The 23559-nt window shown below is 53.7% G+C and overlaps 1 protein-coding gene across 6 annotated transcripts in view; it reads left to right on the top strand.

Moving 5' to 3' along the window:
- LOC138498201 (GTPase IMAP family member 4-like) overlaps positions 1 to 23559 on the top strand; it is an 88011-nt gene that overhangs the window by 44973 nt on the left and 19479 nt on the right. For 3 of the 6 annotated variants that reach the window (XM_069622084.1, XM_069622082.1, XM_069622083.1), the window contains one exon: positions 21520 to 21600. The exons of the other annotated variants lie outside the window; for them this stretch is intronic. The gene's annotated coding sequence lies outside the window, so the exon portion shown is untranslated. The remainder of the gene's footprint in view (positions 1 to 21519; positions 21601 to 23559) is intronic. 6 annotated transcript variants of the gene reach the window in all.

The following is a 23559-nucleotide window of genomic DNA, read 5'->3' as shown; positions in this document are numbered from 1 at the left end:
ATCCTCCCGGGACGCTAGTGGTAACCTCGGGGTTTATCATACTCTGCAAACCCAGCACACTAGTAGTAACCTCTGGGGTTATTGTCCTCTGCGAGCCCGGCATACTAGTGGTAACCTCTGGGGTTATCCTCTGCAACCCTGGCATGCTAGTGGTAACCTCTGGGGTTATCATCCTCTGTGACCCCGGCACACTAGTGGTAACCTCTCTTCTGTGACGCCGGCACACTAATGGTAACCTCTGGGGTTATCCTCTGAGACCCCTGCCCGCTAGTGGTAACCTCTGGGGTTATTATCCTCTGTGACCCCGGCACGCTAGTGGTAATCTCTGGGGTATCATCCTCTGTGACACCGGCCCGCTAGTGGTAACCTCTCCTCTGCAACCCTGGCACACTAGGGGTAACCTCTGGGGTTATCATCATCTACCATAAGGGAGAGGTGGAAAAAGTGCGCACTTTCCTAGCTGTCGGATCCCTTGAGGCAGAATATATCACGCTCAGATACATTTCTCTCCATTGACACCTGGGTGTGTTGAACCCATTTCCATAGCATCAGGGTGGGGGATTGGCCCACAAGATGGCTGTCTGATTTGGCCTATCATTGGACATGACTTCCCTTCATTTACAAACCTCAGGAAAACGGGCCTGGACAAGGTGTTCTCCTGGAATGCACTGTGACCCTAATTACAGAAGAGAAGAAAGATTAAGGAGAATCCCCGGCTTTGCTTGTGATTCAAGCGTCATCCGGTGCGCAGAGAAATTGATAAAGTGGGTGTTTTTTAATTATCGATTAACTTTGTAGCAAGTGCCTCTGATAGTGGCGACCACATTGAGATGTATAGTGGTGCAGTTAAGGCGGCCTTGCCACGGGTCCACTCTTTATAGAAGCGTGAATTGATTTATGCTCGTCTATGGAGAGTGAATTCGGAGGGCAAGTTATCACATTTTGAAGGATCCAGTACATTTCCATATTTAAAGCAATATATATCTTTACAACGTATTATTTAGAAACTACTAAAACAGTGTTTTAGTAACCTCAAGGAAGTACTCTTACAGTTGAAAAGGTAGGAGGACCTGTCATAACTTGAAAGAACTCAGCGCTTTTCCAAGACATGAGCACCCTAACCTGGCCAGCTGGTGACAGTAGGCACCAGAGAGCTGATTTCAGTGCTGCCCAAGGACGCATCAGGTGTATTAGGGTCACCCCGGGTCAATGAGTTCTAAGCTCTTTGCACGTTAGTGTGGCACATCATTATTAAAGATGCAAACAAACATACATTCGGGGCAATAGACATCAGCGCGCCCCTCGGCATTGTGAAGGGAGGACTGCACAGGGGCAAGGCGCAGAGCAACAGAGGTTCGAATCACGGATCCGCGCTTAGAAATTGAACGCAGGTACGGTATTAGGTGCAGTATAAAAAAACCAATACAAATAGATAAAATAAGCAGATAGGTAAAGTGCAATAAGTCACAGCTGTGAGGTGCTTTGATTCTCACAGCCATGCAGACCATTGATCTGGGCTGGGTTCCAGCAGGTGAAGAGCCTGAAGGATAAAAGAAACTCATATGATACAGCATCAGTCCTCAGGCAGCGGCAATGATGCAATCACCTGATGTGGTAATCGTAGGACAATCACAGAGACCAACCAGTGACCCAGCAGCACAACAAGAAAAGAGGGAACACAATTGCAAGGAGAGATGAGACCCATCCAGCTAGTGCGTCCACCACAGAGAGGGGGCCACACCATGGTATGAGCATTCCTCTAATTAATTCTTCTTCAATTTGCAATTTAATTCACATGAATAGCAACTCAGCAAGTTCAGCTGAGCAGCAAGTACACCCTTTTGCCCCAAGATTAAGACATCCGCACTCTGTTCATTGTTCTTGTCTGTGTAGTGTAGTCCTAAGCATGCTTTAGAAAGGCTTTCAGGCTCCATGCCCAGTGGTGGGAAATGTTGTGACGTAGGATGTCCCTGGCTGTCAGGTGATGCACTACGTTGCGTGGTCAATAAATATGGAGCAGGGCCCCCAGCATGGGGCAAGGCAGACGCCTGTAACGACTCTGATGGGTGCTATCGAGTGTTCGAGTGTGAGTGTCTTTACTGGGAGTTCCCACACCCTCTGGAGATTCCCCTAACACTGGCGATCAGTTGGGTGTTGGGATGTTTGCCCCCTGACCCAGTCAGGTGTGCTGTGGCTGACCCTCCCAAGTGGGTTGGCCTTTTAATGTGATGTGTCCCTCCCAGGTGTGTTGCCCTTTTAAGATGGGCCATGGCTGTGTCATGGTCCAAGTTAATAAAAGGAGCCCCTGCAGGCACGTGCATCAGAATAGCTGAAGACTTTCAGAGGAACGACTAAGTCTATCCCTCATTTAGGCCTGCAAGCCCACCCTGTGTGAGCACTGGCCTGCAGGCCTTGTTGCGATGGGGCCCTCTTGCCTGCAAGGTGGCAAGGGTCCACATGTTATGGGTAGGGTCCGCTCAGCCCCCCTTCTAAGACTGGGGGTTCCCCGGCAACCCCCTAAGGTACTGGGCCTCCAAGGTGCTGATGTCCCATAGCACACACATGGGCCGACTTGATGCCAATAGCCAGGCTCCACAACAAGAAGTGGTTCCAGGCGATGGGCGGGTGAAGAGTGCTCATTGCTCGCAATGGGTTGTGGGTGGAGCTGCAGCTTGGCGCAACTGCTCTCTGAAGCGGTACAGCACACAACAGGTACTGTCTCACCGACTGGAGCCAGTTGGGGCTGCTGTCTAGTGTCTCTGCTACCCCTCATGCAGCAAAAGTGTAGACCTTCTGGGACGGACATCAATGGAGTGTGGCGGTAGCGCTGGCTGGTGGGCCTGCCAAATTGCCCCTCGTGTTCACCCTCACCTGATCTTCGCCCCCCCCCCCCGTATTTAATGAAACAATCTGAGGCATGAGGCTTGAAACAGACCTCTGCCACATCCCTACCACAACATAAATAAAGCGCTCAACTATCCTGCATTTGGATGGTCTCACTCTTCCTGGGCTCATTTTAACCTGCCAAAGGCCTCCTCCTGACATAAATGAAATCCCTTTAAATTATATCTGCAGTCGCTCTCCCTGGAGACTCAAAATGTTGACAGCTATAGACAAGAATGTGTGAGTGTATGCCGTTGGTGTCTTGTGATCATGGGTGGCTCTTCTGTGTCAAGCTTGGTCCCCTCTTGCTAACCACCATTTTAACAATTCATCCAGACCCGGCTTCTAAATGTGCGCCCCAAGGAGGCTTGCCATCAAAAACTTTGAAGACCACTCCTCTACTTGATATTTGTATAGCCAATTAATTAGTACTGTGTTTTGTGAATGGCCCTTCAGCAAACTAGCCTGAACAACCATGACATAAAACAAGCATGACATTGCATGCAACTAATAGTGATAATATTTAATTATCAGATGGGATAGCTAGTGTAGTGCCACCAATACCAGCTGTTGTATGAAGAGTGTTCAGGTGATGCATGAATTGCAATGTATGCGACTATGGAGCTCCAAGTCCACACACCTCTGGGCAGTTTGAGAAGCCACCCTCAACACAGGGAGTTCCTTCCCTCCCCACATAAGGTGAGACGCAACAAACTGTTTAACAGATTCTTTTATTCAGCCCCATCTCAGAAGCATATCATGCCCCTTGTATCTCTCCCTCTGAGCAAACAATGAACCAAGAACCAGGCCGGTGTACCGGAAATATATTGGTATTTATTTAAATTAAAAGTAATAGACATTCGCACAATCAACTTCTCTCTGCATCAATAAATCACGAAAGGGAGTTAAAAAGAACGCAATCACAATTCTTCACTTTCTACTAATTTCACTTCAATAAATTATTAAACTGATCATTAACCAAAACAATTATAAATGTACTGTTGTGCGATTTTATTTATTTTTATTTTTTTATTTTCCTGCCTGCTTAAAAGGCTAGCAGTAGGATTTCAAGATTGGTACACATACATGTGTCAATTATGATTTCGCCCACCCTTTTGGTTTTGGTTGTGATTTAGAGGTTTGTTTTTCAGACCCAACCTACTTTGGTCTGTTGAGGAAGCCAGTCAGAAAAATTTGAATGATTTGGTGAATATTGGATTTCAGACACCTCTCCATTGACAGATCTGTGTTGGGGAAGCTGGATAAAAAGGTTGGACTGATTTAAGAACAAAGATACCCCTCTTCTTAAAGAAGTCGGAGTCAGCAGGACAAAAAGGATTACCCAATTAAATTATAGGCCATAGTTTTCTGCGCTGGGAAGTGAGCTGTGTTAATTTCAAATTTTAACAGAATTCACCCGTAGCGTTCAGACAAATGGGGAATTATTAAATTAATATTTTTAGTTAAATAGGCTAAGGATCGACACAATATTGCAACCCTGCCTACTATAAAAAGAAAATGATTTAAAGCAAGTCAACTCCCCCACCTTTTGGTTTCCCAGTGCTCATTTCTGCTTGTATAGAATGACTCCGTTTAAAGTTCAGGGAAGCCAGCTGCATTTCAGGACACTCTGCAAAGATGCAGCAGGGGTCTGGTAACTCCACTCTCAAAGATGGCCTCCAGATCTCCACCGTAGGACCCGGCAGCTTTGAGGCCTTCTAGAAATCGACAGCTCCACCCAGATGCACTTTCAGCAATCTCCTCTGGTGTTTCCTGACAACTGTCATATGGTAAGTTTCAGCAGCCCTCCTGATGGTAAATTGCACCAGCTCTGTCTCTTTCTCCTAGTGCAGTTAACCCTTATATAGCAGCGATGACACCACCAATTTTACAGTCTTGAGGAAGAACCCTGCCAGAGTTCTCACTACTAGGCTTAGACAGTTACCCTTCTCCCTCCACCCAATCCAAGCCTCCCAGTCACGATTGGTTTAGGGGTCTGGAGCAACATATAGCAATTATCATTTGTAATCACCATGTGTTCTCCTTTAAAATTCTGGGCAACAACTAGATATGTATCAAAAACATTGTGATTTACTAGTAACTGCCATAATATACATATATATATTTCTCCAGCATGGGGTCTGGCATGGATTCACATGCTCATGAATATTCCCCGTCGTCAGGCTGGGAATCCTCGGTAAAGAAAAAACCAGTATCAGTTTCGTTTCTGATCTGTCTTTCGTAGTAGTAACCAATCACTGGTCTCTGCGTCATACTGACCACAGCCAATGACTGCCCTCTACCTAAGCCCCGCCTCTGGCAGCCATCTTCAGATTTTTACCGCACGTTCATGTGTTGGGATCCTCGTGCTATTGCTCTCGAGCGTTAGTGCTATTTTTTCACGTTTTTTCTCAAAAAAACCTCGATTTTTTTCGGTCAAAAGAGCCTCAAGCTCCACCCATCCTACATCCGATCAACGGGGACCCGTGTCGGATTCGTCTGCGCCCTCAAGGGTGAAGATTTCGTCGAGCTACGCTTCGGAGGACTCCAGAATCTTCTCAGGCCCGGTCTCGGAGATGGCCCAGGAGAAGGGAAGCTCGACGCCCGGAAAGCTGTTCAGGGTCTGCCCTGGATGCCAGCTGCAGAACGTCTTTAAGGAGGACGAACACTCTTTCTGCCTTTACTGCCTTCATGAGGACAAGACACACGTGGAGAAGGACTGTGCGTTTTGCGGCAACATGTCGGAACGGACCATGAAGGACCGCCATCAACGTCTTGCCAACTGGCTGGAGGGAAAAAGCCCGTCCGGCGAGAAAAAGAGGAAATCCGAGCGGTCTTCTAAGACCTTTGAGGGCGCCCCGGCGACGGGGGTCCAACATAAGGCCAAGCACCGCGAGTTCGCTGGCACCGGGAGCGCCGAACGGTCGGGCTCTACGGGCGTCAGGCAGGGCGCACCCTCCCCGGCGGCATCAACCACGAGCCAACGCTCTGGGTCGGGTAAGAGGAAGGCCGAGCACCCGGCGAAGCTCCTGGAGAGGCCCCGGTCGAGCTCTAAGGCAGAGGAGGAGCGTGGCAGTGCCCCCTCCCTCAAGGACAAGGCGGTGAGCGCACCTAAGGTGGTGAAGGCCTTGATCCATCCGGCCAAGCCCTCTATCGATACGGTCGCGGCGGCCCTGGCTCAGCCTGTGGAGGCTACACCAGTGGTGGCGACCTCGGGGCTCAGAATCTCCCTGCCTCCTCGGAGGGAGTCTTCTTTTGTGCCCATCGATAGGACCCCTGTGAAACCCCCCGTGGGGAAGAAGAAGGGGGGGCAGGGCATCGTCGTAGATTCGGCCTCAACCTCAGAAGAGGAGCTGATCGAGGTCTTAAGCCACGGCCTCGGCGTGGAAGAAGGCCTGCCCGTCGGAATGGACCCCGACGCAGGTGACGACGACGACATCGTCGAGGATACCGACGGGGCCCCTGCTCACCCGTCGGATTCCCCTCTGCCAGCGCCGCAGGACAACTCGGCGGCCATTTTGTTAGCCATACAGTCCTTATGCACAGAGATAAGGACGAGGCTACCGTTGCCGACGGAGGAACCTCTCCCGTCGGGGGACCCAGAACCGGGGCCTTCTGGTGTTCCCCCTACCAAGAAAAGAAGGATCCACCCGCCACCTCCTTTTCAGCCGTCGCGCCCCGTCCAGCCCTCCTCCCCGTCCACCCGAGGGGATGACACGGGGACTGACACGGCAGCGACGGGTACGGACGACGAGGCATACGACGAGGATATTCCGTCGTCGCCTCCCGCCAGGGCTTCTCCGCCCGACGAGATCGGATCGTTCCACTCCATGATCTCCAGGGCTTCCGAGCTTTTCCAACTCTGCCCTGAGGAGAAGAAAAAGGAAGGCTTCCTTTATCAGCGGCGCGAGGCCAAGAGGAAGACGGTCCTCGCAGTGCCTCTGCTGGACGACATTTGGGATGAGGGCCTTACCCTCCTCAAGAACCCTTCCACGACGCCAGCGAGAAGAGACCGGTACGAGAAGAAGTACCGGGTCCCGGACACGGCCCCCCTGTGCCTCCGGGCGCAGCCTACCCCGGATTCCGTCGTCTCCGCGGCGGCCAGGAAGAAAGCGGGGGGGGGGGTGCGGCCTCCACATCGACTTCCCCGCCGGACGGCGAGGGAAAGAAATTGGATACGATGGGACGTAGAGTCATCTCGTCGGCGGCGACGACGATTAAAGCGGCCAACGCCTTGGCTATCGTGGCCCGCTACGACAGGGAGCTCTGGTACAAGATAGCTCCCCTGCTGGATTTTCTGCCGGACGACAAGAGGGCGGAGGCCCTGGAGATCCTGCAGGAAGGTGAGGTGGCCTCGGACCACGCCATCACCGTTGCGACGGACATCGCCGACACTGGCTTCCGCCAGTTGGGCAGCGGCGTTTGCCTTCGGCGTCGTGGATGGCTCAAAGCTACGGACTTCCGGCAAGACGTTCAGACCAGAGTCCTGGACATGACCTTCGATGGGAACAACCTGTTTGGGAAGACGGTGGACGATTCCCTTCAGGCCATTAAGGCGGATACGGAGACGGCCCGGGCTCTTGGAGTTTTGCAGCAACGACGGACGCCCTTTCGGAGCAGCGGAGGCAAGGGCGCCTCCAAAAGTTCCGGCGGCGGTTTCTCTTCCTACCGTCAAGCGGCCCGCTCGTCGTCTCAAGAGGCCTACAGAGGACGAGGCAAGTCTGGCGGACCCCGCCGTCGTCGCCAAGGAGGTCAAGGCGGCAAGGCCGCGTCCAAGCAGGATTGAACCGGCCGTGAGGTCGGGCCCCCACCGAAGCACCCCGGTGGGAGGCCGGCTGGCGAGCTTCGTCAGCGTGTGGGAGTCCATCTCCACCGACCGTTGGGTGCTGGACGCCCTGGCCCGGGGCCACGCACTCGAGTTTCAGAGAAGATGCCCGCGCGTCCCCCCAGTGGCCAGGAAAGAACTTCACGTCCCTCAACTTCTCCTGGAGGTCAAGGCGATGCTCAGGAAGGGCGCCATCGAACTCGTCCCAAAGAGGCTTCGGGGCTCCGGAGTTTACTCGAGATACTTCCTCGTGAAGAAGAAGACGGGAGGATGGCGCCCCATCCTGGACCTGCGACGTCTGAACAAGTTCATCAAGGCCCAGAGGTTCCGGATGGTCACCCTCCAGCACGTCCTGGGTCAGCTGGAGGAAGGAGACTTCCTATCGTCGTTGGATTTGGAGGATGCCTACTTCCACATTCCCATCCTAAAGGGGCACCGAAAATTCCTCAGGTTCGTGGTCCAAGGGCGTCATTACCAGTTCAAAGCCCTCCCCTTCGGACTACGGTCGGCACCAAGGGTATTCACCAAGTGCCTCGCACCGGTGGCGGCGCAGCTGCGCCGCGAGGGGATCCACGTCTACCCCTACCTGGACGACTGGCTCATCCGCGCCAAGACGAGGGAGCTCGCCGTGGACCACACGGCAAGGACCGTCCAACTCCTCACGGACCTGGGATTCTCCGTGAACTACGCCAAATCCCACCTGGTGCCCGCGCAAGACGCACTGTTTCTGGGAGCGAGGCTCGACACAGTGTCCCTTCTGGCCTCCCCGTCGGAGGAGAGGACCAGGACCATCTTGGGCAAGGTGCAACGGATGTTGGTGGCCGACGCGGCCAAAGTGAGGTCCATCAAGTCCCTCCTCGGGATGATGTCTTCCTGCATCTACCTCATTCCCATGTGCAGGCTCCGGATGCGCCCGTTGCAAGAATTCCTGGATGCGCGCTGGATCCAGACGACGGGCAGCTTCGAGGAAAGGATCAAGCTCGACGAGAGCTTCCGACGAGCGATACGGTGGTGGGGCACCCGCGCGCATCTGACGGCGGGCATGGACTTCCAGACCCCAGCCCACCAGGAGACAGTGACCACGGATGCCTCCCTGGAAGGGTGGGGAGCGCACACCGAAAATCTGCCCGCAAGGGGACTTTGGCTCCCGACGGAGAAGTCCCTGCATATCAACGTCCTGGAGCTCCGTGCAGTGTTTTGGGCCTTCAGGTCCTTCCTTCCGTCCCTCAAGGGCAAGGTGGTGAGGATCTTCACCGACAACACCACCACCATGTTTTACATCAGGAAACAGGGCGGAACCAGGTCCCCAGCGCTGTCCAAGGAGGCGCAGGACCTGTGGCATTGGGCCGTCGCCCAAGGGATATTTCTGGTGCCGTTTCATCTGGCAGGGATAAAAAACACCATCGCCGACTCACTCAGCAGGGAGCTGCGCTCGTGCCACGAGTGGGAACTACGGCAGGATCTAGTGGATCGCCTCTTCCGACGGTGGGGCACACCCCAGATCGACCTGTTCGCGACGGCGACGAACACCAAGTGCCGGAGGTTCGCCAGCAGGTTTCCCCAGGCGAGGAGCATGGGCGATGCCTTCTCGTTCCCCTGGGAGGGCCTGTTCCTCTACGCGTTCCCTCCCTTGCCTCTGCTAATCCGGCTCGTCAACCAGCTCAAGAGGTCACGGTGCAGGATGATCCTCGTCGCACCTGCGTGGCCGAGGCAGATATGGTTCCCGGACCTTCTGGACTTGTCAGCGTCCCCGCCAATCAAGCTGCCGGCGGACGCGGATCTACTCTCCAGGGAAGGAGGCGCCATCCTCCACCACGACCCCAACTCGCTGAACTTGCAGGCCTGGCTCCTGCAGCGCTAGAGTTTGGAGGATACGACTTACCGGCCGACTGCAGAGAGGTTCTTGCAAAGGCCAGGGCATCCTCAACTCTTAAGTGCTACGGACACAAATGGAAGAGGTTCTCTGTCTGGTGCCGCGCACAGAAGATTAACCCTCTACGGATTACGGCTCCCCAAGTACTGCCGTACCTGCTGACGCTGGCCAAGGCTGGACTGGCACACGCGTCCATCAAGATTCATCTTGCTGCGATCTCCCGATACACCAGAACCACGGGGCGGACGTCCTTGTGGTCTCATCGTCTGGTGAAAGAGTTCATGAAGGGACTGTTCAGATCGTTCCCGCCGGTGAAGGCTCCGGCCCCGGCGCGGGAGCTCAACGTGGTGCTGACCAAGCTCATGGGACCTCCGTTCGAGCCTCTACACTCGGCCCCGTTGAAGTTTCTGTCGTGGAAAACAGCGTTTTTTGTGGCCATCACCTCCGCACGACGGGTGGGAGAGATCCAGGCCCTTTCCTGCAAGGCCCCGTACTTGACTTTTCACGACACGAGGGTAGTGCTCAGGACGCACCCCTCCTTCATGCCCAAGGTACCGTCGGACTTCCATCTCAACGAACCCTTGGTGTTACCTGTGTTCTTCCCGTCGCCTTCGTCGCCGGCTGAGAGGACTTTGCACTCGCTGGATGTGGCTAGAGCGCTGAAGTTCTACGTGGACCGCACGAAGTGTTTTCGGAAGACGTCACAACTCTTTGTAAACTTTGGACCTGTCAATCAGGGGAAGGCTCTTTCGAAGGCTTCCATTTCCAGATGGCTCTCCGGCTGTATCAAGTACTGTCACCAGTTGGCAAACCGATCGCTGCCTGGCCGTCCGAGAGCCCATTCCACCAGAGCGATCGCAGCTACCACGGCGTTCCTATCTGGTGTGCCTCTGCTGGACATATGCAGGGCTGCTACGTGGAGGTCGACGCACACCTTCACGAAATTCTACTGCGTCGATCGGGATTCCAGGGAGGAGTCCAGGGTCGGCCAAGCAGTGCTGCGCAACCTGTTCGCCTGAGGTGAGCCTGGTGAGGAGGTAAGATGCTTAATGTTGAGTTTGATGTGATGCTTAACGTTGAGCCTTTGCCACCTCCCGTGGTTGTGCATGTGTGTACTGCTATGTATTCTTTATTCATGAGCATGTGAATCCATGCCAGACCCCATGCTGGAGAAGGAACAAGTTACTTACCTGTAACTGTTGTTCGCCAGCATGGGTCTGTCATGGATTCACATGCGAACCCTCCCGCCTACCCCTCTGCGGCTCTTCACTTGGTCATACTGCCACGTCACGTGCTTCCAAATCTGAAGATGGCTGCCAGAGGCGGGGCTTAGGTAGAGGGCAGTCATTGGCTGTGGTCAGTATGACGCAGAGACCAGTGATTGGTTACTACTACGAAAGACAGATCAGAAACGAAACTGATACTGGTTTTTTCTTTACCGAGGATTCCCAGCCTGACGACGGGGAATATTCATGAGCATGTGAATCCATGCCAGACCCCTGCTGGGGAACAACAGTTACAGGTAAGTAACGTGTTCCTTTCCATTTCAGCTAATCGTGTGGTATTTAATCAAACAGCTGGGTCCGCACAAGTTGCACGACTGACTGGACATTTCTGACATTTTCACAAGAAGCATAATAATGTAATTCATTACCCCTAGTCCTAATTTCTCCCTCCACCCGTTCCTCAACTCTCATATATGGAACCTTTTCAGATCAGCAAGAAACACATCTAAGATGTCCATTACAGTTCCCGAAGACACAGTTGGATGAGTTTTATATCTCTTCAATTGCTTGGAAAAATAACACCCAAGTAAATTCCTCCATGATTTTGTTATATATATATATATATATATAGCCACGGTAGTGGCCATGTAGTTATGGTTAAGTTGCTGTTTCCATAGGAAGAGCACTTCTTGGGCAGCATATAACTTTGCTCCCCCTGGACGAATCCTCACAAACTTTGTAAAAAAGGTATATGGACCACTCTGAATTGTTTTGAAAAGTTTGGTGAGGTTTGGTCCATGGGGGGGCAAAGTTATAGGTGGAGTCCCAAATTTGTTTTTTTCCCATAGACTGAATGGGGGAAAAACTTTGCTCACACCTACAGCTCAAACCGCTGGACGGATTTTCACCAAATTGGGACCAGGAGCAGTGGCTTGATCCCAAAAGCGTGCTTTTGCGTATTTTGTGAAGTCCATCCAGTATTTTTTTTTAAAAAAATGACCAAAAAGTATGTCAGAAAAAATTAGTGATATCACACTTCCCTGTTCGCTCCGCGGACAGGACGGGGATTGGGCAAGCGGCTTGCGTGATGTCCGCGGACATCTGATGTGCTTTCCTATTGGCTGCAGTAAAGTGTGCATTGCGTCGTATTGTGAGAGACGCCCGCCATCTTTAATTATCGTTTGCATCAGCGCGCTGCATAGTAAGCTCTGTGTCTTCCTCCTGTTCACCCCACCCCCGCTCATGCCCTGTGTCACCCTCCTGTTCCCCCCACCCCCCGTCATGGCCCATGTCTCTCTCCCGTTCCCCCCCACCCTCCGCTCATGGCCCATGTCTCTCTCCCGTTCCCCCCCACCTGCCGCTCATGCTCCGTGTCTCCCTCCCGTTCCCCCCACCCACCGCTCATGCCCCGTGTCTCCCTCCTGTCCCCCCACCCCCAGCTCATGCCCCGTGTCTCCCTCCCATTCCCCCCACCCCCGCTCATGCCCCGTGTCTTCCTCCTCTTCCCTCCCCCCACCCCCGCTCATGGCCTGTGTGTGCCCTGTCCCCCCCCATCCCCGCTCATGCCCCGTGTCTCTCTCCGGTTCCCCCCATCCCCCGCTCATGCCCTGTTCCCCCCCACCCCCGCTCATGTCCCATGTCTCCTTGCCGTTCCCCCCACCCCCCTGCTCATGCCCCGTGTCTCCCTCCCATTCCCCCCACCCCCGCTCATGCCCTGTGTCTTCCTCCTCTTCCCCCCACCCCTGCTCATGCCCCGTGTCTCCCCTCTTCCCCCCACCCCTGCTCATGCCCCGTGTGTGCCCTGTTCCCCCCCAACCCCCCGCTCATGTCCCGTGTCTCCCTCCCGTTCCGCTCCACCCCCTGCTCATGCCCTGTGTTTCCCCTGTTCCCCCCCACCCCCCGCTCATGCCCCGTGTCTCCCTCGTGTTTCCCCCACCCCCCACTCATGCCCCGTGTCTCCCTTGTGTTTCCCCCACCCCCCGCTCATGCCCCGTGTCTCCCTCCTGTTCCCCCACCCCCGCTCATGCTCCGTGTCTCCCCTGTTCCCCCAACCCCCGCTCAGGCCCCGTGTCCCCCTCCTTTTCACCCCCACCCCCGCTCATGCCCCTTGTGTTACCCCCCACTCATGCCCCGTGTCTCCCTCCTGTTCCCCCTACCCCCCGCTCATGCCCCATGTCTCCCTCATGTTACCCCCACCCCCCGCTCATGCCCTGTATCTCCCTCGTTTTGCCCCCCAACCCTCGCTCACGGCCCGTGTCTCCCTCACGTTACCCCACCCCCCGCTCATGCCCCATGTCTCCCTCGTGTTACCCCCACCCCTGCTCATGCCCCGTGTATCCCTCGTGTTCCCCCCCACCCCCGCTCATGCCCCGTGTCTCCCTCGTGTTCCCCCCAGCCCCGCTCATGCCCCATGTCTACCTCGTGTACCCCCCACCCCCAACTCATGCCCCGTGTCTCCCCCCTGTTGCCCCCCACCCCCCGCTCATGCCCCGTGTCTCCCTCCTGTTGCCCCACCCCACGCCCCGTGTCTCTCTCTTGTTCCCCCACTCATGCCCTGTGTCTCCCTCCTGTACCCCCCCACCCCCCGCTCATGCCCCGTGTCTCCCTTGTGTTCCCCCCACCCCCCGCTCATGCCCCATATCTCCCTCGTGTTACCCCCACCCCCGCTCATGCCCCATGTATCCCTCGTGTTCCCCCACCCCTGCTCATGCCCCGTGTCTCCCTCGTGTTCCCCCCACCCCCGCTCATGCCCCATGTCTACCTCGTGTACCCCCCACCCCCCACTCATGCCCCGTGTCTCCCCCCTGTTGCCCCCCACCCCCCCCGCTCATGCCCCGTGTCTCCCTCCTGTTGCCCCACCCCACGCCCCATGACTCTCTCTTGTTCCCCCACTCATGCCCTGTGTCTCCCTCCTGTACCCCCCCACCCCCCGCTCATGCCCCGTGTCTCCCTTGTGTTCCCCCCACCCCCCGCTCATGCCCCATATCTCACTCGTGTTACCCCCCACCCCCTGCTCATGCCCTGTGTCTCCCTCCTGTACCCCCGCTCATGCCCCGTGTCTCCCTTGTGTTGCCCCCCACCCCCGCTCATGCCCCGTGTCTTCCTCCCATTTCCCTCACCCCTCGCTCATGCCCTGTGTCTCCCCCACCCCCCGCTCATGGCCCGTGTGTGCCCTGTTCCCCCCACCCCCGCTCATGCGCCATGTCTCCCTCCCGTTAACCCCCGCGTCTCCCTCCTGTACCCCGCAACCCCCGCTCATGCCCCCTGTCTCCCTCGTATTGCCCCCCACCTGCCCTAATGCCCCGTGTCGCCCTCTTTTCACCCCACCTGCCGCTCATGCTCCGTGTCTCCCTCTTGTTACCCCCACCCCCGCTCACGCCCCGTGTCTCCCTCGTGTTACCCCCATCCCCCGCTCATGCCCCGTGTCTCCCTTGTTACTCCCACTAATGCCCCATGTCTCCCTCATGTTCCCCCCACCCCCGCTCATGCCCTGTGTCTCCCTCATGTTACCCCCACCCCCCGCTCATGCCCCATGTCTCCCTTGTTACCCCCACTAATGCCCCGTGTCTCCCTCCTGTTCCCCCCAACCCCCGCTCATGCCCCGTGTCTCCCTTGTGTTACCCCCACCCGCTGCTTATGCCCCGTGTATCCTACCCCCACTCATGCCACGTGTCTCCCTCGTGTTACCCCCACCCCCCACTCATGCCCCATGTCTCCCTCCTGTTCCCCCCACCCCCCGCTCATGCCCCGTGTCTCCCTTGTGTTCCCCCTGCCCCCCGCTAATGCCCCGTGTCTTCCTCCTCTTCCCCCCCACCCCCTGCCTGCTCATGCCCCGTGTGTGCCCTGTTCCCCCCACCCCCACTCATGCCCCGTGTGTGCCCTGTTCCCCCCAACCCCCCGCTCCATGTCCCGTGTCTCCATCCCGTTCCGCTCCACCCCCCGCTCATGCCCCGTGTTTCCCCTGTTCCTCCCCCACCCCCCGCTCATGCCCCATGTCTCCCTCGTGTTTCCCCCACCCCCAATCATGCCCCGTGTCTCCTGTGTTTCCCCCACCCCCTGCTCATGCCCCGTGTCTCCCTCCTGTTCCCCCACCCCCCGCTCATGCTGTGTCTCCCCTGATCCCCCGCTCACGCCCCGTGTCCCCCTCCTTTTCACCCCCACCCCCCGCTCATGCCCCTTGTGTTACCCCCACTCATGCCCCGTGTCTCCCTCCTGTTCCCCCCTACCCCCCGCTCATGCCCCATGTCTCCCTCATGTTGCCCCCACCCCCCGCTCACGCCCCGTGTATCCCTTGTGTTACCCCCGCTCATGCCCGTGTCTCCCTCATGGTACCCCCCACCCCCGCTCATGCCCTGTATCTCCCTCGTTTTGCCCCCCAACCCTCGCTCACGGCCCGTGTCTCCCTCACGTTACCCCACCCCCCGCTCATGCCCCATGTCTCCCTCGTGTTACCCCCACCCCCGCTCATGCCCCGTGTATCCCTCGTGTTCCCCCCACCCCCGCTCATGCCCCGTGTCTCCCTCGTGTTCCCCCCAGCCCCGCTCATGCCCCATGTCTACCTCGTGTACCCCTCACCCCCCACTCATGCCCCGTGTCTACCCCCTGTTGCCCCCCACCCCCCGCTCATGCCCCGTGTCTCCCTCCTGTTGCCCCACCCCACGCCCCATGTCTCTCTCTTGTTCCCCCACTCATGCCCTGTGTCTCCCTCCTGTACCCCCCCAACCCCCCGCTCATGCCCCGTGTCTCCCTTGTGTTCCCCCCACCCCCTGCTCATGCCCCATATCTCCCTCGTGTTACCCCCACCCCTGCTCATGCCCCATGTATCCCTCGTGTTCCCCCACCCCCGTTCATGCCCCGTGTCTCCCTCGTGTTTCCCCCACCCCCGCTCATGCCCCATGTCTACCTCGTGTACCCCCCACCCCCCACTCATGCCCCGTGTCTCCCCCCTGTTGCCCCCCACCCCCCGTTCATGCCCCGTGTCTCCCTCTTGTTGCCCCACCCCACGCCCCGTGTCTCTCTCGTTCCCCCGCTCATGCCCTGTGTCTCCCTCCTGTACCCCCCCACCCCCCGCTCATGCCCCGTGTCTCCCTTGTGTTCCCCCCACCCCCCGCTCATGCCCCATATCTCACTCGTGTTACCCCCCCACCCCCTGCTCATGCCCTGTGTCTCCCTCCTGTACCCCCGCTCATGCCCCGTGTCTCCCTTGTGTTGCCCCCCACCCCCGCTCATGCCCCGTGTCTCCCTCCTGTTCCCCCCACCCCCCGCTCATGCCCCGTGTCTCCCTCCTTTTCCCCCCACCCCCCCGCTCATGCCCCATGTCTCCCTCCCATTCCCCCCGCTCATGCCCCGTGTCTTCCTCCTCTTCCCCCCACCCCCTGCTCATGCCCCGTGTGTGCCCTGTTCCTCCCCACCCCCCGCTCATGCCCCGTGTCTTCCTCCCATTTCCCTCACCCCTCGCTCATGCCCTGTGTCTCCCCCACACCCCGCTCATGGCCCGTGTGTGCCCTGTTCCCCCCGCTCATGCCCCATGTCTCCCTCCCGTTAACCCCCACCCCCGCGTCTCCCTCCTGTCCCCGCAACCCCCGCTCATGCCCCCTGTCTCCCTCGTATTGCCCCCCACCTGCCCTAATGCCCCGTGTCGCCCTCCTTTTCACCCCACCTGCCGCTCATGCTCCGTGTCTCCCTCTTGTTACCCCCACCCCCGCTCACGCCCCGTGTCTCCCTCTTGTTACCCCCATCCCCCGCTCATGCCCCGTGTCTCCCTTGTTACTCCCACTAATGCCCCATGTCTCCCTCCTGTTCCCCCCACCCCCGCTCATGCCCTGTGTCTCCCTCATGTTACCCCCACCCCCCGCTCATGCCCCATGTCTCCCTTGTTACCCCCACTAATGCCCCGTGTCTCCCTCCTGTTCCCCCCACCCCCCGCTCATGCCCCGTGTCTCCCTTGTGTTACCCCCACCCGCTGCTTATGCCCCGTGTATCCCTTGTGTTACCCCCGCTCATGCCACGTGTCTCCCTCGTGTTACCCCCACCCCCCACTCATGCCCCATGTCTCCCTCCTGTTCCCCCCACCCCCCGCTCATGCCCCGTGTCTCCCGTGTTACCCCCCATTCATGCCCCATGTCTCCCGTGTTACCCCCCCACTCATGCCCCATGTCTCCCTCGTGTTACCCCACACCCCCGCTCATGCCCCATGTCTCCCTCGTATTCCCCCATCCCCTGTTCATGCCCTGTGTCTCCCTCATGTTACCCCCACCCCCCGCTCATGCCCCATGTCTCCCTTGTTACCCCCACTAATGCCCCGTGTCTCCCTCCTGTTCCCCCCCACCCCCCACTCATGCCCCGTGTCTCCCTTGTGTTACCCGCCACCCGCTGCTTATGCCCCGTGTATCCCTTGTGTTACCCCCACTCATGCCACGTGTCTCCCTCGTGTTACCCCCACCCCCGCTCATGCCCCTTGTCTTCCGTGTTACCCCCCACTCATGCCCCGTGACTCCCTCCTGTTCCCCCCACCCCCCGCTCATGCCCCGTGTCTCCTGTGTTACCCCCCACTCATGCCCCGTGTCTCCCTCATGTTACCCCACACCCCCGCTTATGCCCCGTGTCTCCCTCGTGTTCCGCCATCCCCCGCTCATGCCCCGTGTCTATCTTGTGCCCCCAACCCCCGCTCATGCCCCGTGTCTCCCTCGTGTTGCCCCCCAACCCCCGCTCATGCCCCGTGTCTCCCTCGTGTTGCCCCCCATCCCCCGCTCATGCCCCGTGTCTACCTTGTGTGCCCCCACCCCCCGCTCATGCCTTGTGTTCCCCCCACCCCCCGCTCATGCCCTGTGTCTACCTTGTGTGCCCCCACCCCCCGCTCATGCCTCGTGTTCCCCCCACCCCCCGCTCATGCTCTGTGTCTCCCTCGTGTTGCCCCCCAACCCTCGCTCACGCCCGTGTCTCCCTTGTGTTACCCCCACCCGCTGCTTATGCCGTGTATCCCTTGTGTTACCCCCCACTCATGCCACGTGTCTCCCTCGTGTTACCCCCACCCCCGCTCATGCCCCTTGTCTCCCGTGTTACCCCCCACTCATGCCCTGTGTCTCCCTCCTGCTCCCCCCACCCCCCGCTCATGCCCCGTGTCTCCCATGTTACCCCCCACTCATGCCCCATGTCTCCCTCGTGTTCCCCATCCCCCGCTCATGCCCCGTGTCTACCTTGTGTGCCCCCACGCCCCGCTCATGCCTCGTGTTGCCCCCCAACCCCCGCTCATGCCCCGTGTCTCCCTCGTGTTGCCCCCAACCCCCGCTCATGCCCCGTGTCTCCCTCCTGTTCCCCCATCCCCCTCTCATGCCCCGTGTCTACCTTGTGTGCCCCACCCCCCGCTCATGCCTCGTGTTCCCCCCAACCCCCGCTCATGCCCCGTGTCTCTCTCTTGTTTTTTCTTGTTGTCTTCTTGTTTATTTTGAGTTATAAAAGACACTTTTTTGTGTGAATCATCTGGTCAAATTTATTACCAGATATACAACGACACCTGATACTATGGAATGGGTCACTGTTTAATGTGATAACTGAAAATAATTGGTGTAGCAATATTCTCAATGCTTACTGGTGTAGTAACCACTTTGGTGTTTTATATTTGAATGTCTGATTGAGTTTTGTATGTGGTTGTGATTGAAGGCATGAATTGATTGTTGTTTTTTATTGGATTTTATGATGTAAAGTTTGATTTTTCTTGTGATGAGTTTATTGAATAAAATGTTATATATACTGAATTTAGCTAGTGTCATCCCGGTCTACTGGTCCATTTCCATGCCAGACATGCTGAGAAGCACTGGACCCCGTAACAGCGGGGCAGCCCTTCGTCCATTTTCACTTCACTCTCTACACCATTCCCTCATTGGCTACTTTCAAGCAGCCACACAACTATCCACCAGTCACATCCAAGAACTCTACATCTAACTCTGTTGTAGAGGCGGTCCCAAATAAAGCCTGCTCTCCAGTCACTCATGTTGAAGTACCAGGAACGTTCACACCGAGATATGTGATGTATGATGAGCAAATAAACCAGCAGAGAGCCACAGTAGGGCTCTGCCCAGTGCCCATCAGAAGAGCAACACCTATTGAAGTACCAATACCCAGAAAACCATGGACAGTAAGTTATCCATTAAGAAAACCCTACCAGCAAATGAGACGAAATGAAGATCGCCTAAGTACAGTCCCAAAAAAGTCTTGATGGAAGACAAATGATGACATCACGGGGACCCAGACGGACGTACAGATAGAAGAAATAATGACCCCGAGAATGATACACAGAGACGAAACGCCATGAATAAGGATATTGTGAACCTAAAGAGGAAGAACTATGTTTAAATACAAAGAAGCTTAAGCTGTAAGCAGGATGAAGATATTCAACCAGCTAACACCTGTAAATATGTTGGAACCGCAAGAAAGCTAAGAAAACAGTGAGGCTTTCTATGCTAAGTAGAAGAATAGTGCGACAAGCGCTATTATGCATATTCTACCTCAAAACGAAGCACCGTATTATAAGTGCGATTCCACTTTGCACGAAAAGCAGAATCAACCCAGGTTACAAGAGGCCAAACAAGACAAGATTCATATTCTAGCAAAACGAGAAGAGATGGCTGAATCGAAACTCTGCAGATGCAACTCGTGCCAGGGGCGCCAAGGTCATACCAATAAAAGGAATGAACAGTAGCTACTCATAATTGAAACTTAAGAACAGAATCTCCTGTCTATGAACGGCCAAGATAAGGAGGTATAGGCAGGTGGCAAGCTGAATAAGAATCAAATACACAAATTGAGAGAAACTAGACAAATTCACGGTGTGGGCAGCACGTGACCAGCCGAGCGAGGAGAAGCACGGGTTCACACCAATGCTTGGCATCCACCCAGGCAGAGATATCAGAACTTTTCCAGACAGAAGTTGCAGTTTCGAGGCCAACCACAGTAAAATAATTGACACATAGTTGCTGAAGCGATGATTGATTGTAACCTTAATTGGAGGAAGGCCGGGTAAGTAGAGACACCCTGCACCTGGCTGACCATTCTGTGTGCTGCTAAGCAAAGTGGAAATGTATGCATGGGGTTGGTGCCAACCCAATAAAAATGGACCAAATAATATAGGGGCCTATAGTTAGTAGAACCAATGAGACATCGTACTTTTAGTGACGTCTACAGTAGTCATTTTGAAGGAAGGGCTTAGATGCCCACCTGATAGTGTTTACCCAACCTCCTCACTCTGTTACCATATAGAGATATAGTACCTATATTAAAGTTACCTTTTCCTAACCAATATAATTGCACATTAACTTTTGATTGTTACATGTCAATTATGACGAGTTTTTAGTATACATGCTATGATTTTTATGAAGTTCGTTGTAGCGAGAAGAATGATCGCATCACTGCCGATTTCCATGACTCCCCGTTTTTTGGACTTGTCTTTAAATGGACTGCCTTTGCCAAACCATTGAGTTGTCCTTATTGATTGGTGTTGGAGTAATAAATCTGCACCCCATCCATCTCAGGGTGCAGCTATCTCATCTTAAAGTACTTCGGAGAAAACCTCGGCTCTATGGGCCGGCCAGGGGTCTCTGGAGTACACTGTCAGGAAAGTTCAGCACTTTAGTTGTACTGTTCATCACTCTGAGTACAAGTCTCCTGTGATTGCAAAGCACCTACAGCAAAAACTACTGTAAAACTCTCCAAGATTTCTGCTTGCAGATTCATCCACATCCACGTGCGTGAACACAAACTACAGGTCTGAATATTTTTATGCACAGTACATTTACAACTCTTTTATAAATGATTAGTAACAGGGTACCTACCACTTATCCTGAATAACCTGCAAAAAGGTTTACTGTCATTTCCCCCATCTGCTATGACCAAGTGTCACTTGCAAAGCTGTGTGCTTTCCAAGTTCTCATTTACCCAAATCACTCATTGTAATGTGCAAACTGCTATTCTCTTCATTCATTCTGTCATTTTTATAACCACTGTGCCCTATTTATCCACATTTCAAGCATAATAGCATGTCATGCATTATAGTGTATAAGAAGTACATGCAGTTTGCTTTTGTACATTCTGGGCATTTTACAAAAAATGAATCATTGGAACTTGATTTAGGAATGATTAATAGTAAGCACACACAACACACAGCTTTCTAAGAAAGTGTCATTTCATGTTAGGAGATGGGAAAAATAACAGTAGGATTGTAAATGGCAGGAACCATATGCAAATGCCTGAAATGTATGGTTTCCTGTTGTGTGTTGTGATATGGGTACATGAAAACTTAGAAAAAAGTCAACTTTTGAAAGTGACACTTGATCATAGAAGATGCTTTTTTTTGCTAGTTATACAAGGTAGGTAGCAGGTACCCTGCATTGCAAGTATATACATTGCATGCATTTGACCAGAGTTCCTGCCATTTACCCTGTATAACCAGCAAAAAAAAAATATGGTTATTTCTCCCAACATCAAATGACGCTTTCTTAGAAAGCTGTATGTGCTCTGTGTGCTTACTATTGTAATCATTTATGAGGCAAGTTCAACTGACAGATTCTATTTAAAATGCCCAGAGTCCATATAGACAAAGGAAACTGCATGTACGTCCTATGCACTATTACTGCAAAAACAACCAAATACATGTCTACATTGAGAACAGTGCCATTAACACACACATATGTACTAACTTCCTTCTTTCACAATTGCAGTGAAGACCACCCTCCTGAAAACCAGCAGCGTCTGAAGTAAAAGAGAGAACCCAGAAGAAACCTACTCTTTCATCCAACAAAGTAAGTGCAATACTGCCATAATGTTCTACCTGTTACTCAAACACTGTAGTATTCTAGTATTGTAGAAGAAACAATTGTATTAACCCTACAGCATTAGATTCAGTATTACTGATTGCACCTCAGCAGGTGCACACTTTGTTTTGTTATCTAAACACCAGTATAGTAACACACAAATACGAGAATTGCCTTTCCAACGTGGCGTAACAGCCCATTCAACAATCGCACACCTCTACATACATACCTACCATCATACTCAGACACTCATGCACAATGCACACATACATAGCACAACATCCCAACCCAAGACTTTATTTATTTATCCAACAGACACCAAAGAATGCCTACCAAAAAGCAACTCCGTAGAAAGCATTGCAGAAATAGAGCAAATCAAAACAAGTGTACAAAATAAGCATCCACCTCCTATCAGAATGCATCGAAAAAGTTAAAACAAAACAGCTAATACAGTCACTAAGTGAAACGAAAGCAGCTTGCAGTAAAGAAACCTTGACTCCTTTTTCAAAATGTAAAACTAAACAGTTATTAAAGACTGCAGCTACAAATAGTGCTAACACTGCACCTATAAATCTTGATCTAGCCACAAGTAAACATACAAAAACATTATTTTACAAAAAATGTTTCGCCACAGAGTCCTTCAGAACCTTCTACAAACAAGAGATAAATCGTGCTCAACCCTTAAAACCTACCACAGAAAACTAATCCTGAAAGCTCTCAGACAGTGCAATCCTTCTCAAAAGGAAATTCGTACACGGCAAGCGCTGTGCACCGGGAATACAATGTGTGGATTGGCTCTTTTCTGAGCCATACCACACGGTATTCCAGTGTACGCCGTGCATGCTGGGTACTCTGTTCCCGGTGAGGGGCGTGGCAGCCCCTTAGCCAATGAGGGCCATCCCCGCTCTGAGCCTCCCCATGGCTGGAGGCTGCCTTCGTCCCCTGCCGGGGCTTCGTTAAGGCCCTCGCTATGCTCGGGTCTGTAACTACGGCCTGGGGGCATTACCTGAAGCGGTATTGGGCCGCCGCCTTGGGTCTTATTGCCACATTATTTATTTTAGTTTTAAACGGAATGAAACCACTAACAAAATTAACTACTAAACTACAACAAAGACTTCTATCAACAAAGATAGCTTTGCAAACATCTGTGGTAATAATACCATCATGGAACAAGAACTGCTCCTCACACAAATATATCCAGCAAACTCAGTATCAACTCTCCATGCCACTGAATCAATATGACCAGTCTTCAAATGGCCGTGCACATCAATGTGTAACATAAGCAAACATCTTTCACATCTTTATGCCAGTTCCTCAATCAGTATGTGAAAGGCACAGACAAATTTAAAATAAAACTATTTCAAACTATGGACTCCTGTCCAGTGAGAAAATACACACGACTACAATTACATTCATTAGCCTGCATTTATGGACCTATTTATGGACCTATTTGCAAAAGCACCTTCCACAAAATCAATATGATAGGAACACACCATTAAACTGTAAAATCTTGTTAATAAACTCTACTATCCCAAAAGTCCTGCTTTAGCACTGGCCAATTTAAACAATTCTTCTACATGGTACAGCCAAAGAACTACTCAAAGAAATAGAGCACATCCAGAGAAGATATTTTGGAAGTGAAAGCCACTTACAAAATTCATTATCTTTAGAACAGACCAGCAACAACTTTACAGATGGCAACCTTCTACTGCACACATACAAAAAAGAAATACTAAAGTTTAAAAGCACATCTGCTGAAGTACTAAACCATATGTGTGTTGCCGCAGGACCTTTTATAAAGATAGCACAACTGTAGAGATAATGTACAAAATAGAATGCAATGAAGATTCCAAGTGGTTCCAATTAGCTCTCTATCTTATAGCAGAAAACAAATACAAAATTACTAACCCCTCAATACTTTGCAGATACTGCACTACAAAACTTGAC

Source organism: Ambystoma mexicanum, chromosome 5q (assembly GCF_040938575.1).
Source record: "Ambystoma mexicanum isolate Mex_15411 chromosome 5q, UKY_AmexF1_1, whole genome shotgun sequence".
Classification (NCBI taxonomy): Eukaryota; Metazoa; Chordata; class Amphibia; order Caudata; family Ambystomatidae; genus Ambystoma; species Ambystoma mexicanum.
The sequence above is the reverse complement of the archived record's forward strand: the minus strand, read 5'-3'. Positions and strand labels throughout refer to the sequence as shown.